General features: G+C 34.7%; 1 protein-coding gene across 3 annotated transcripts in view; it reads right to left on the reverse strand.

The window, feature by feature from the left end:
* shakB (Innexin family member shaking B) overlaps positions 1-12,437 on the reverse strand; it is a 90,600-nt gene that overhangs the window by 10,474 nt on the left and 67,689 nt on the right. The window lies entirely within an intron of this gene.

The raw sequence follows: 12,437 nt of genomic DNA on the forward strand, positions 1-12,437 counted from the left end.
CTGTGGCATCGGGCCAATAACACCCGTACATTGGATCATTGACCGTACATGTTCTCTTAATAAACTGAAAATATATAAACATTCTGTATTCGACTCGGATTTATCACGCAAGGTAACATTACACAGAAACGCATTTATTTACATTAAATTGAAAATATAGGTTTCGAGGCCATATTTTATTCGTCAGGAATCGTATTTTAATTACTTTTTAAGCTTCGGAAAACGGCTTGTTTTAGTTTTTCGTTCGGCTTTTATTTTTAGGAACAACAGGAAATCGTTAGATGCAATCATCAAAGTGTAACAGCCATGAAAATAAAAGATACCTAAATTTCGGTAATCAGTGGAAATGTTTCATCACAGGCTTTTCAGAGATCATTGTTAAATCTGAAGTTAACACTGTAGAAACTTATTCACAGTTATTTACTTTCGATACTATCACCTTCTTCTATATGTACTCCTCCATTCGTAATATTTTCCTCTCCCATCTATCCAATTTTTCTTCTTCACACTTCTTTAGTACCTACGTGAAAAAACACAAAAATTTTGGAAAACACTTATTGAGTGGTTAGGACAAAAAAAATTTTGACCCAAAAATGCATAGGTATATAATGGGAATAAAAACTGTATTACAAAAGCAAAAAGAAATATTTTCATTTTTAAAAAAAAGTATCAGTTTGTTCCATGTTTGGAACAATTGTCAATCAAATGTTAAAATCAGCCAAGCAATTTCTATCCTTTTGAATGCACAGGTAAACTTGGCATTTCAAACAGAAAAAATGTGTTTTCAAGCCACAGCGAGGCTTTTTACATCTCTGACGAGGATAAAGTTCCACTTATTGAGTGGTTAGGACAAAAATGCATAGGTATATAATGGGAATAAAAACAGTATTACAAAAGCAAAAAAAAAATATTTTCATTTTTCAATAAAAGTATCAATTTGTTCCATATTTGGAACAATCGTCAATTAAATGTGAAAATCAGCCAAGCAATTTCTATCCTTTTGAATGCACAGGTAAATTTGGCATTTCAAACAGAAAAAATGTGTTTTCAAGCCACAGCGAGGCTTTTTACATCTCTGACGAGAAATAAGTTCCACTTATTGAGTGGTTAGGACAAAAAAAATTTTGAGCCAAAAATGTATTGTATAATGGAAATAAAAACAGTATTACAAAAGCAAAAAAAACATATTTTCATTTTTCAATAAAAGTATCAATTTGTTCCATATTTGGAACATTCGTCAATTAAATGTGAAAATCAGCCAAGCAATTTCTATCCTTTTGAATGCACAGGTAAACTTGGCATTTCAAACAGAAAAAATGTGTTTTCAAGCCACAGCGAGGCCTTTTACATCTCTGACGATTTGGCTTTTGACACGGCAAATGATCGAGTTTATCAGTTCGTATGTCGAATTGAGGAATTGGCGTTGTTGCTCCCCCTTTTTTTTTTCTTGAAAATCTCTTTCTTGGCTCGAACTCGGTCTTCCTCTTTTGCATCTGGAATTTTCTTTATCCATAAGACAAAGAGCTTCAGCCACTTCGCTACGGAAGGCCAATGAATCCAAAATATCTTTGGATTCCAATCCTTCTCTCATCATATCAAGGAGCGACAGTAATGTTTTAGGGCGCATCATGTTCAATGGTCACACGCTATTAATTACTTTACGTGATAACATGACAAGTCGAATTCGTTCATCTATTACGAAACGGATTAGGTAAAAATTTCATCTTCATGGACGACAGCCCGGCCACATCGAGCAAAAATGGTTCAAGAGGTACTGGAACATCGAAAAATTACTCGATCAGACTGGCTATTTCAGGATCAGAATGCTATTTAATAAATGTGAGATTTTTTTAGAGCAGTTCATAAACGCATCAACCCATTTCAAAATGCAGATGAGTTAATTGCAGCAACCGTAATGTAATACTGCTAGACAGTGACTGTTATTACCAGCGTGGTGCAAACAGAACTGGCTGGTATCTAAATCGCCACAAAAGAAATAACCAGGAAAGGAATTTCTGGCAAAAACATAACAATCTGCACTGACAGCAGACAAACCCTATTTGCCTTGAACAGACAACGTGTTAACTCAGGGCTAGTACTAGATCTAGCCAAAGCCTTGGTAGATAATAACATTATCCTCAGGGGAGTTAAAGGGCACGACAGCAGTAAAGGTAATCGTATTGCCGACTCTTCAGCCAAGGAAGCGACTGGACTAAGAATTTAAGAACCCAGGGGCACCTACGGCCGGATGACTTCGACAATTCATGCTCAATCCCTAAAGATATGGGATGAAATCAAATGATGCAATCTTGCCAGGATCACCCAGGGCGACCTTGGGAAGCTGACGACAAAGACCAGGAATAATCTACGCTTGACAGTAGGATTTCTGACTGGCCACTGCCAGTCAGAAAACACCTCCATAATATGGGGCTAATGGACATACCTTTATGCAGGATGTGTAAACAGGAAGATGATATTGTCAGGCATGTCCTATACGAGTGCCCAGTGTTATCGTCAATAAGAGAGTGTGGCCTACACCTGCCTGTGTGACTTAGGAGGACAACTCCTCGGGAAGATGTACAATGGGTCACATGTGGCCTAAGTGCTGTGGGCCTACACTCACCCTCCCTACTCCACAGATACAGTACACTAGACGTTAATTTCACGACTGTCAGTTTCATAGCCATTGGGAAGGTATAAACTTCATTTTGGTGCCCTAACCACAGTAGAATAATACAACCAGTAGGCTCTCTTACCACGTGATCCGCCCGAGTTGCCGGGGACGTTCAACCGATCTTAGGATGAGATTCTCATCCAACGCGTTCAGTGCTGTAGTATCGAAGGATTCGACGGTACCACGGGTATCGGATTAGTTATAATAAACGGTCGGAAATTGATATTGTGTTCAGTTCATTCGCTGTTGTTTTTAGTTTTTGTAGTTGCTTATGAGAAACTTACCACAAAATCTTCTATAATATCCTTAAATTTTTTTTTATATGTGCGCACGTCTATGCTAAAAGAACTGAATTGGCTCCGCACTTCCTTTCGAGGTCACCGAGAACTTTGTGAATTTATGAATGGAAGTAGTGGTAGTGGACTTACTGGTTTATTTTCACTATGCCCTAACCTTCAATTTTTCCGTCATTTTATCGGTTTGAAGGAAATAATAAATGGGATAGTTTTGCCTACCGCTATCTGGAATATGCGTTCCCCAGAAAAATCAGAAGAATCCATATTTGTCGGCTGTTTTAATCGAATACTCATTTCAATTGAACTCCCAAATAGTGATATTGAGAATGCGTAGAGGCGGCTCTAAATCATGGTGTATTTTCATTAAAGCAGCAGCCGATTGTGTGGCTGACTCGGCACCTATTTAAAACCTTATCAGTGGAATGTGAACGTGAAGGAAATAGTTCTTTCCATAAAATATTTATGGAAATTTATCGAATCTATACGTGTTCTTCCGGCTATTGCTTTATTGGAGTGAGACTAATTCTTTTTAGAGTATGTTCAGTAAAAATCGTCGGATCTGGAGTAACTTGATTATCGAATTATCTAACAGCTGAGATATATTCTCTTGGAAGATATTAGGAATGGAGATGGCAGTAATTAAATTGCCAGGAAACTAGACAAATAATTCTGGAACAGGCGAATTGTTGTATTATTTATTCTCTTTTCCAAATGAATGTTGTAATACGAGTAATGTCATTTTATGTTTGCAACAGCTCTGTTGAGAATATTATTTTGTTAACAAAAAATGTTTTTCGAACAATGTTGTGTTATGTTCAATTGTATAAGTTACTGTTCTATGTTCTTTTTACTGCATTTAATTTGCTTCTTGTAGACCATAGACTCTTTTTTCTACAAAATATGGATTTCGCAGTATGCCCTACTCGACCACATGCATGACACGTCCAATTAATTACAGGACACTTAGTCACTTAGTCCATTAGTCAAACAACTTATAGAACAGTAACTTATATAATCGAACATAGAACAGTACCTCATATAATTGAACATGATATTTGAAACCGAAATAATTCATCCAGTGTCACAATGTTACAGACTGATAATCGCTTCATTGTGACTGTAAGACTGGTGACACACTTCGCGATTTCCGAGCGGTTTTTTCCAGCGCGGTTTCCGAGCGGAAATTGCTGAGTAAAAATCCCTACAGTAAGTACCTGATAGTGTCCGTGATTTCTGAGCGATTTCCTGGCAATCTTACTGGAGGCGGAATATCCTCTTGTCGTCGTGTATCGTTCGCACCTTCAAAGCAACCACTATAAGGTCTGCTGCTGCTGCTGCGATATTTCAACATCAAATGGTGGTATACCTTTGCGCTTTAGAAGCAGAAGGCATTCTTGCTGGATGACGCCACCCAAGGAGGTACGACGTGCACCGAGAGAGGAACCAGGAAGAAAGGTTTTCTGTTATACGAGTGGCTCTACCACCCTCCAGTTTGTTGAAAAAACCGGGGTTGCTTTTGTCCCACAAGCAAGGGTGATTTTCTACGCTATGAATTAAAGCTTTCACTTCCCCTCTCCAATCGCAACTGAAAAACCGGTCGGAAATAGCCAACACTGTCAGGTCCCATTCGTTCACCTGGGTTCTCAGACGACCGGTCGGATGTAAGAAATTGCCGCGGTTAAAAATCGCAAACTCTGTCATGTTCCATTCAAATGCAGGGATTGGCATACAAATAATAACCCTTTCGGAAACCGCGCTGGAAAAGCCGCTCGGAAATCGCGAAGTGTGTCACCGGCCTAAATACTAATGTATAGAGTAAATAAGCCTGGACTACGCCATCTCATAATTAATATACGAATGTTTGTCAGCATGATGTGAATGGTGTCTCAACAAATAGAAGTTGAAACTTGGGAGATTGAATGCAGAGGAGACTACATACGGCAAGGAGTTTCATGATTGGACTGTGAAACCTATGAAAAGGTTCACTCTTTGTATCAGTCTAAAGATCTGTAAGTTTTGCCGGGATATTCCAAAGGTTATCAGATCCAGTTCCTTTGAAGGATTGCCAGATGTATCGTCCAAGTGCATCTTGTCATCGTGCAGTGAAAGCTACAGACAGAATGAATTTGTTTGGTGAATTTCTTTTGGATCGAAAATGTATTTTATTATTATTTCAAAGTGCATTTATCATTTTTTTTCGGAGAAGCACTAGTTGATACAGTTTTTAAAATTGCTATCCTCTACGTAACAAAATAGATATTCGTTCACAAATCAAACGGTAACCGAACAGTTAGAAAAAATTAATGATATGAAATATTCTATAAATCATTCGTCAGCGAAATTAAACAAAGCGTTTCTGTCAACTGAGATCATTGTAAACACTTAATGGACTCCTTTCTAATTACTACATATCGTAACTTATTGCTGATATTTATTTTGAAAACAAATCGGATCAAGCATAATAAAGTGCCACCTGATACTAAAAATGATATGCGAGTTCCCATTTTTCGAAAAATAAAAATAGATACAAACACAGACGAATATTTTACACTTTAGTAATGAACCAGCAGTTGATGAATATAGAAAGCTTGTCTCTTCACTATTTTTCTTATTAATTCAGGTCATTTATCTTTTCGTTTTAATGGGCGAAAGAGGTATTTTGAGTTGTATTTATTATTAATTTATGTCTGACTGTTTTATGTGAATCATAAAATATGAAATAGGTGTGCGAGAGGTTATGCTTTCTGAAGTTGATGATCAATTAATAGGGTTATGAAACATATCTGTTTCTGTTTCATGAAACATATAAATGACAAAAACTGATATTAGGTCAAAAAACGCAACGCATTTTCAAATGTTGGCTGTATAATTTGAAACAGATTCAGATGTTTTGTTCGAGTCATCCAGTTGGATGAGTTAATTTTAGATTTTTCAGTTACTTCAAAGGATTTCGAAGTAGACAGTTTTGAAACAATTCTATCAGAACCTCCTGACAAAATCTAGTGAAATGACAAAGCAACATTAAGGAAATCGGTCCAATGTGACAACAATCCTTGTTTTTGATTACTCTTGAATTGATACTAATCTCTGATGATGTAGATGGTAAAAAAGGTGCCCTTTGTTTTCGATTATGCAATTATTCATTCATGGATTCGAGAACTTTTTCTGCAATACCATTTCGAAAAAAATTCATGAGAAAAATGTCACTATCGATCGGTTCAGAAACTCGTATAAGGTTCGGAAATCTATGGAAATTATCTAAAGTTTGGCTAATTTATAAAAAAGGGGACAAGTTTGATGTCGGTAATTATAGACCCATATCAATAATACGCAACTTCGCCAAAGTGTTTGAAATCCTTATCTATAGCAGATTATATCCTCATTTGAGCAATCAAATTACACCACTTTAACTTGGTTTTATGAAAGGTCGCTTGACAATCACCAACCTTTTCAATGTTACCCAATAGATCTTAAAAACCATTGAAAGGAAACCTCAAACTGATGTCATATATACGGACTTCTCTAAGGCGTTTGACAGACTTGATCGACAGACTATCGAAATTGTATAGTACGGCTTTTCTCTGACCCTGATCCAACTTTTCATATCATACTTCACTGACAGGCATCGGTATGTTCAATGGCTTCAAGTCTTTGAAATACGTAACTACCTCGGGTGTTCCACAAGGAAGCAACCTAGGTCCACTTTTCTTCAACGCCTTCATAAACGACATAGTTGAGATCATTGACATCAACTGTTTGATATACGCTTGTATTTTATTTTATTGTAATATTATTTCAGGTTTTTTTTGCATAATATAATTGTTATAATTGTATTGGTTTTTTCAGGGATTTCATATCATTTTATATCATATTAGACAATGGAAGTCCCAACAATTCATTATGAATTGTATTGTCTAGGTTGTCCATATAATTCAGAAATATATATAAGGAAGAATTGAGTACGAATAATTCATTTTGAGACTTGTATTTTAAGAATTGTATTTTAAGACACCTGAAGAAGCTAAGGCATTGCGAAACACGTGTTGTTGTTTTGTAAACTGTTCAGTGAAAATCTTACAGTAATAATTGTCAACTCTTTCGGTATATTTTGCTCATTCACTTTGTTTACAGTTGAAATATTTTAATTTCGTACTCAAATCCGGTTCCTGCTATTCAGTCATCAGTAATATGTTATGATTCAGTTTGCCAGGAATTCTCGGATGAATGCGCTTATTGTTGAAAAATTGAGTTGATGTTTTACATTGCTGAAGAGAGAAATTTATTGATATCTGTGAAATTTTATGAAAATAATTCAGATTTTCCTTCTCTTCAGTTGAAAAATCAACGTGTAAACAGCAACCTATTTATTGAATGAACATTGATATGGGATCCTAAACGCACTGCTGTAAAAAATTCAAATATGTAACGTATTCCAAAAACTCTTTATTGTGAGATTTTCATCAAGTATCGGCCGATTCCATCATATATCAAATATGTATATTATGGGCCAAGAAATACTTTTTGATGGGTATAAAATCAGTAAAAGCATAACATAAAAATATCTACGAAGTGAAGAAAAAAGTGTACTCTTTATGGAAAAATAAATTAAAATTGATCCAACCCATGGAATAGAATGAATTTCAGAAGTGTTTCAGAGTGTTAAAGTTTAGTCCAAATAAAGATCGACAACTTTTGTATGAAACAAAAAACTATTTTTCTGTTTGTTGTTTTTCTTCTACAAAAACATTTGTTTTTAAGATATTTAGTGAAAACTAACCTTTTGGTGCTCTGAATTTGCCAAATTTTTGTTCAATCAAAATATTCACTCAACGAATCATTTTGATTTTGATTCTGAAACATACCTCATTTTCAGTCTAAAATACTCATATGTGTGATTTTTTCGAAATCGACATTGATATTCCTTATTGAATTGGTTCCAATCTGGCAAACTGCTCTCAACCAAGTATTCATAACAATAGATATTTAGCACCCCACGCTTTTCTGATTTCAGACTTATTAAAAGTCATTAGTAACATCAAGCCATAGGACTTATTATCGATGTGGAACACAATCTTAAATTAGTTTTGAAATATTTTTCATTTTTCAGTTTGTGTTGCTATTGAAGCGTGGTTTTTCAGTTTCTTGAACTATTATCCATTTTCCACTTTTTAAGCCCATTTGTTTTAATATAAAATATATACTTGCTCTCACACAGAGACTGTGTGGGGAAATTATCCTGATCAGGATAATGAGATAAACTTATGAAATTATTGTACTGTTACCGATTCTTGATAAGTGTACAAACTTTAAAATACATCTGTCCGTTTGAAGTTAGTCAAAATCGAGTCCAAAGGAGTTGGTTATAAATAAATATACAAGTGAAGCTGATAAAAGCGTATTAAAAAATTGATCAGAAAATGCGAATAACTGAATAAACGTGATTTAAAAAAAACATTCATGAGTTGATTGTTTACGAAAATCTTCAGTTGAACTCTTTGAGAAATGTAAAATATCATGTTATATTATTGAATGAAGTGATTGCAATTTGAAATTTTGCAAGGAACAATAAAAAATAATTTGTTTTCTGAATAATAAATTTTGGGTAGTAAATGGTTTCCACTAGGAAAAAAAGTGCATACCTATACAATCTTTTTCAATACATAATTGATTTGTTTGATTTTATTTGCATCAACAGTTTACATGTGTACCCTATTTTCATCAAAAATTATAGATGAGAATAAAAGCTATACAGAAAAAATTCAATCCAAATAAATACATATCAAAATTATTGATTATGAATTTAACAATATTTTTATTCAGATACAATTCAGGAATACCCTGAATCAATCAATTGGTTCTGTTTGCACCGCCCTCTTTGTTTAAAAATGTCGGTTGGAATAGATAGATAAATGATACACGTTTATTAGAATTGGAATGAAAGGTACATAAAACATAAGCAGTCAGCAGTAAATAAACATGTGAAAAAACCACTATAAGCGGGGCCTGTGCGTGGATGAAATGGGGTTACATTTTTCTTTTGTATGGCATGATTAATCAATAAGACTGTGAATTGTTCTGGGCAATGAGAAAATATACAATTTCAGGTGATACTTGAATGTAGTTGGACTTGAAATATTTTGAATTTCAGCTGGAAGATATTGGTATAGTTTTGGACTCAAATATGTCAGACTTTTTTGTCCTTTTGATTTCCTCATAAAAGGAGTCACGTATGTGAGTTGTCTGTTCCTTGTATTGTATTGATGTTCCGGGTTCTTCAATTCGTGCTTAGAATTATGCTGTTTGATGTTGCTACGTAAAAAGAATAGTTGCCTTGGATCCATAATATTAGTTTCATTGAATAATCTATCCGATGGATATTTTATATCTTTATTGAATATAATTTTAAGTAGGTGCTTTTGAACAATGATTAATTTTTTGAGGTGAGACTTACTTAAACCTCCCCATGCTAATATTCCATACACAATATGTGGTTCCACTAACGCCTGATATATCGTTCTCATTGCTTTGAAATCTAGAATATATTCAACATTTCTGAGTTTATAAATTAAAAACTGTATTTTCTTAGTGATGTCTTCGATTTGTTTATTCCATTTCAGGTTATTGTCTATCATAACACCAAGGTATTTGATCTTATTACAGCTGCATATTGAGATGTCTTCAGTGATTTGCAGGCTATCATAAGAAGGAGTACTTCTCTTATCAATATGTATGGGTAGAAAAAATGTTTTTTTAAAGTTAATTGTTAAAAGTCTATAGTTGAAAAAAGGCTTGAATATTACGGATATCGCTTTCTGCTTGAATTTTAAGTGATAGCCAGTCTTCATAGCTGTAGAAAATTGCAGTATCATCCGCATAAGTAATAATTTGACCACTTGTGTTTATTCTGAATAGATCATTCAAATATATATTGAACAGAAGTGGTCCCAAAACAGTTCCTTGGGGTACACCATATTATATTCTTTGAAAATTGCTCCTCACCATCTTCAGTTCAACACATTGAAATCTATTGGAAAGATAACTTTCGAATAATTTTAAGGTCACTCCCCTTATGCCGATGTTTTCCAAGCATTCCAGAAGCAAGTCATGACTGACCGTATCGAATGCCTTTGAAAGGTCTATAAATACACATAGAGAGGGTTTTCCTGTACCTAAGGCATTATACATCTTTGTTGTAAGGGCGAGAATTGCATCTTGGGTTGATACTCCTTCTTTGAACCCGTATTGGTTGGCGGAGATGATTTTTTTTTTTCATTAAGATATTCGGTAAGTCTTATTTTTATGATTTTTTCCAGTATTTTAGCAATAGCGGTTATTAATGAGATTGGTCTGTAGTTTATGACATCCTCCCTATTACCTGTTTTGAAAATTGGTAATAGGGAGAAATCTAACGATCTAATGAATACCATCCAGCTAAGTAATAAAATTAAAACCTTTTGATTGTTCAAGTGTTATTAACAAACAGACCAGTTCAATGAACTTGTTAAAAAAAACTGAAATCAATAATTTAGTAATGAATAAGAAATTGCTTAAAATAATACTTATCAAAAACATTCAAAACATTGTTATCATAATGGAGAAATCAATTTACTTAGAAGTCGATCATTTTTCATTTCCAAAATTGGGCAAAGATTCGTCGAGTTAACCGTTAATGTTGATCTTTGAGCTAGCATAGAGATTATTAATGCTGCCAGCGCTCTTAGTTTCAAACTCAGCCGCTAGATTGCATCCAGTTCTTCAATTTAAGAGCAGATTCATTACTAACTCAAACATGCTCCATTTCTGCACAAGAAATTGTAAAAAACAAAAGAAAAATTAATATGTTTTTAAAATTGAAAATGATAGGTATATTTTTGGGAGAGTTTAGTTATTGGGAGAGAAAGATTTTGGCTTTCTATTTCTCAATCTTCATACAGAGAGGTTTTTCTCAAAAAATATCAGATAATGTGGAAAAATGATTCACACAAAAAGTCAGTTTCAGTGAAAATCATGACAAATCACTTTCCATCGAATTAATTCAACCCATTCCATCCCCTCAACCTTGGATAATTCAATTAGGTTTTTCTATTCTGAGCACAATTTTTTTAACCCGTTCCAATAATTTTCATGCTGCTGTTAGCTTTTTCGATTTTTTATCTATCTAACAGGCTTCTGCGCTGATCTGTCACTTGGCCCCTGTTGTACTGTTGTGTGACTGTATCCACCATCCACAACTGAAGAAAATCGGACTATTTATTTAGAGATGAGTACCAATAATTCATTAATTTTTTTTCATGTTTTCGCTTCGCTCATTTGATACACAACACATTTGATGAACTATACTGATTCTCATCAGTAGAAACAATTCGGAAGAACCACTATATATTTCTTAGGAAACGTTCTGTTTTTCTTCGTTCAATGTGGTAATAATATATTGATTGATCGACATTATTTCACTCTCACAGATTGAGTTATTGATGAAATTGGAATTCAATCACCTAATGATCCAATAACTCTAATTCATTACTGGAAAAATGTCAGAAAACAATGAGTTGCAGTTTCTAAGCTTTTTCGTAGGGCCAGTTTCAAAGGTTTTCAGTCCAGAAAGTTCGATGGACGGGCAAAAAATCAAAAATTAGATATTTGTTTGAAGTCATTACTCTCGTTATTAAAATTTGATTTTTCCGTTGATTAGTTTTTAATATTCATTATTCTTTTTCATATCTAGAAAAACTTTGTTTTCTATAGAATACCATTGTACCATTTATATATTCAAGTAAGTAAATAACGGGTGATTTTTCAAGAGGTATAGTATTTGATTTTCAAAACAACACAAAAAAATTTAAAGAAATTGATGAAATCGTTATTGGAATCGATAGAACGATAAGTATAATTCAATTTTTGAAGATGATTTCATGCAAATGTTGTCCACGACTCATGGCCCATGCGCAAGGTCCAACTTTGGCACACTCTCTCTAACATAAATGCTTCAAAATTGGCTTCCAGAGCGTCAGTCGTTGCTGGTTTATCCCGGTAGACATGAGCCTTACCATAAACCCACAAGAAATAATCCAAAGGCGGCCAATTGACAGGCTCCAAACGTGGGATAAGCTGTTCACCGAAGGCTCTTGGGGCCTTCTTAATTGGGGCATTGTTTCGCGTGCCGTGTGGCATGTGGTACCGTCTTGTTGAAACCACATGTCAGGCATGTCCAATTCTTCCTTTTGGGCAACAAAAAGTCGTCAATCATCACACGGTAGCGTTCGCCATTCATAGTAACGTTTCGACCATTGACGTCTTTAAAGAAGTACGGCCCGATGATGCCACCGACCCACAATCCACACCAAACAGTGACTTTTTCGGGATGCATCGGTAGCTCTTGCAATGCTTGTGGCTGGTCTTCACTTCTGATGCGGCACTTCTGCTTGTTAACTTATCCATTTAACCAGAAATGAGCTTCGTCGCTGAAC

The sequence above is a fragment of the Leptinotarsa decemlineata genome, unplaced genomic scaffold (assembly GCF_025532065.1).
Source record: "Leptinotarsa decemlineata unplaced genomic scaffold, Ldec_3_MD MMD2_P_RNA_scaffold_5, whole genome shotgun sequence".
NCBI lineage: Eukaryota > Metazoa > Arthropoda > Insecta > Coleoptera > Chrysomelidae > Leptinotarsa > Leptinotarsa decemlineata.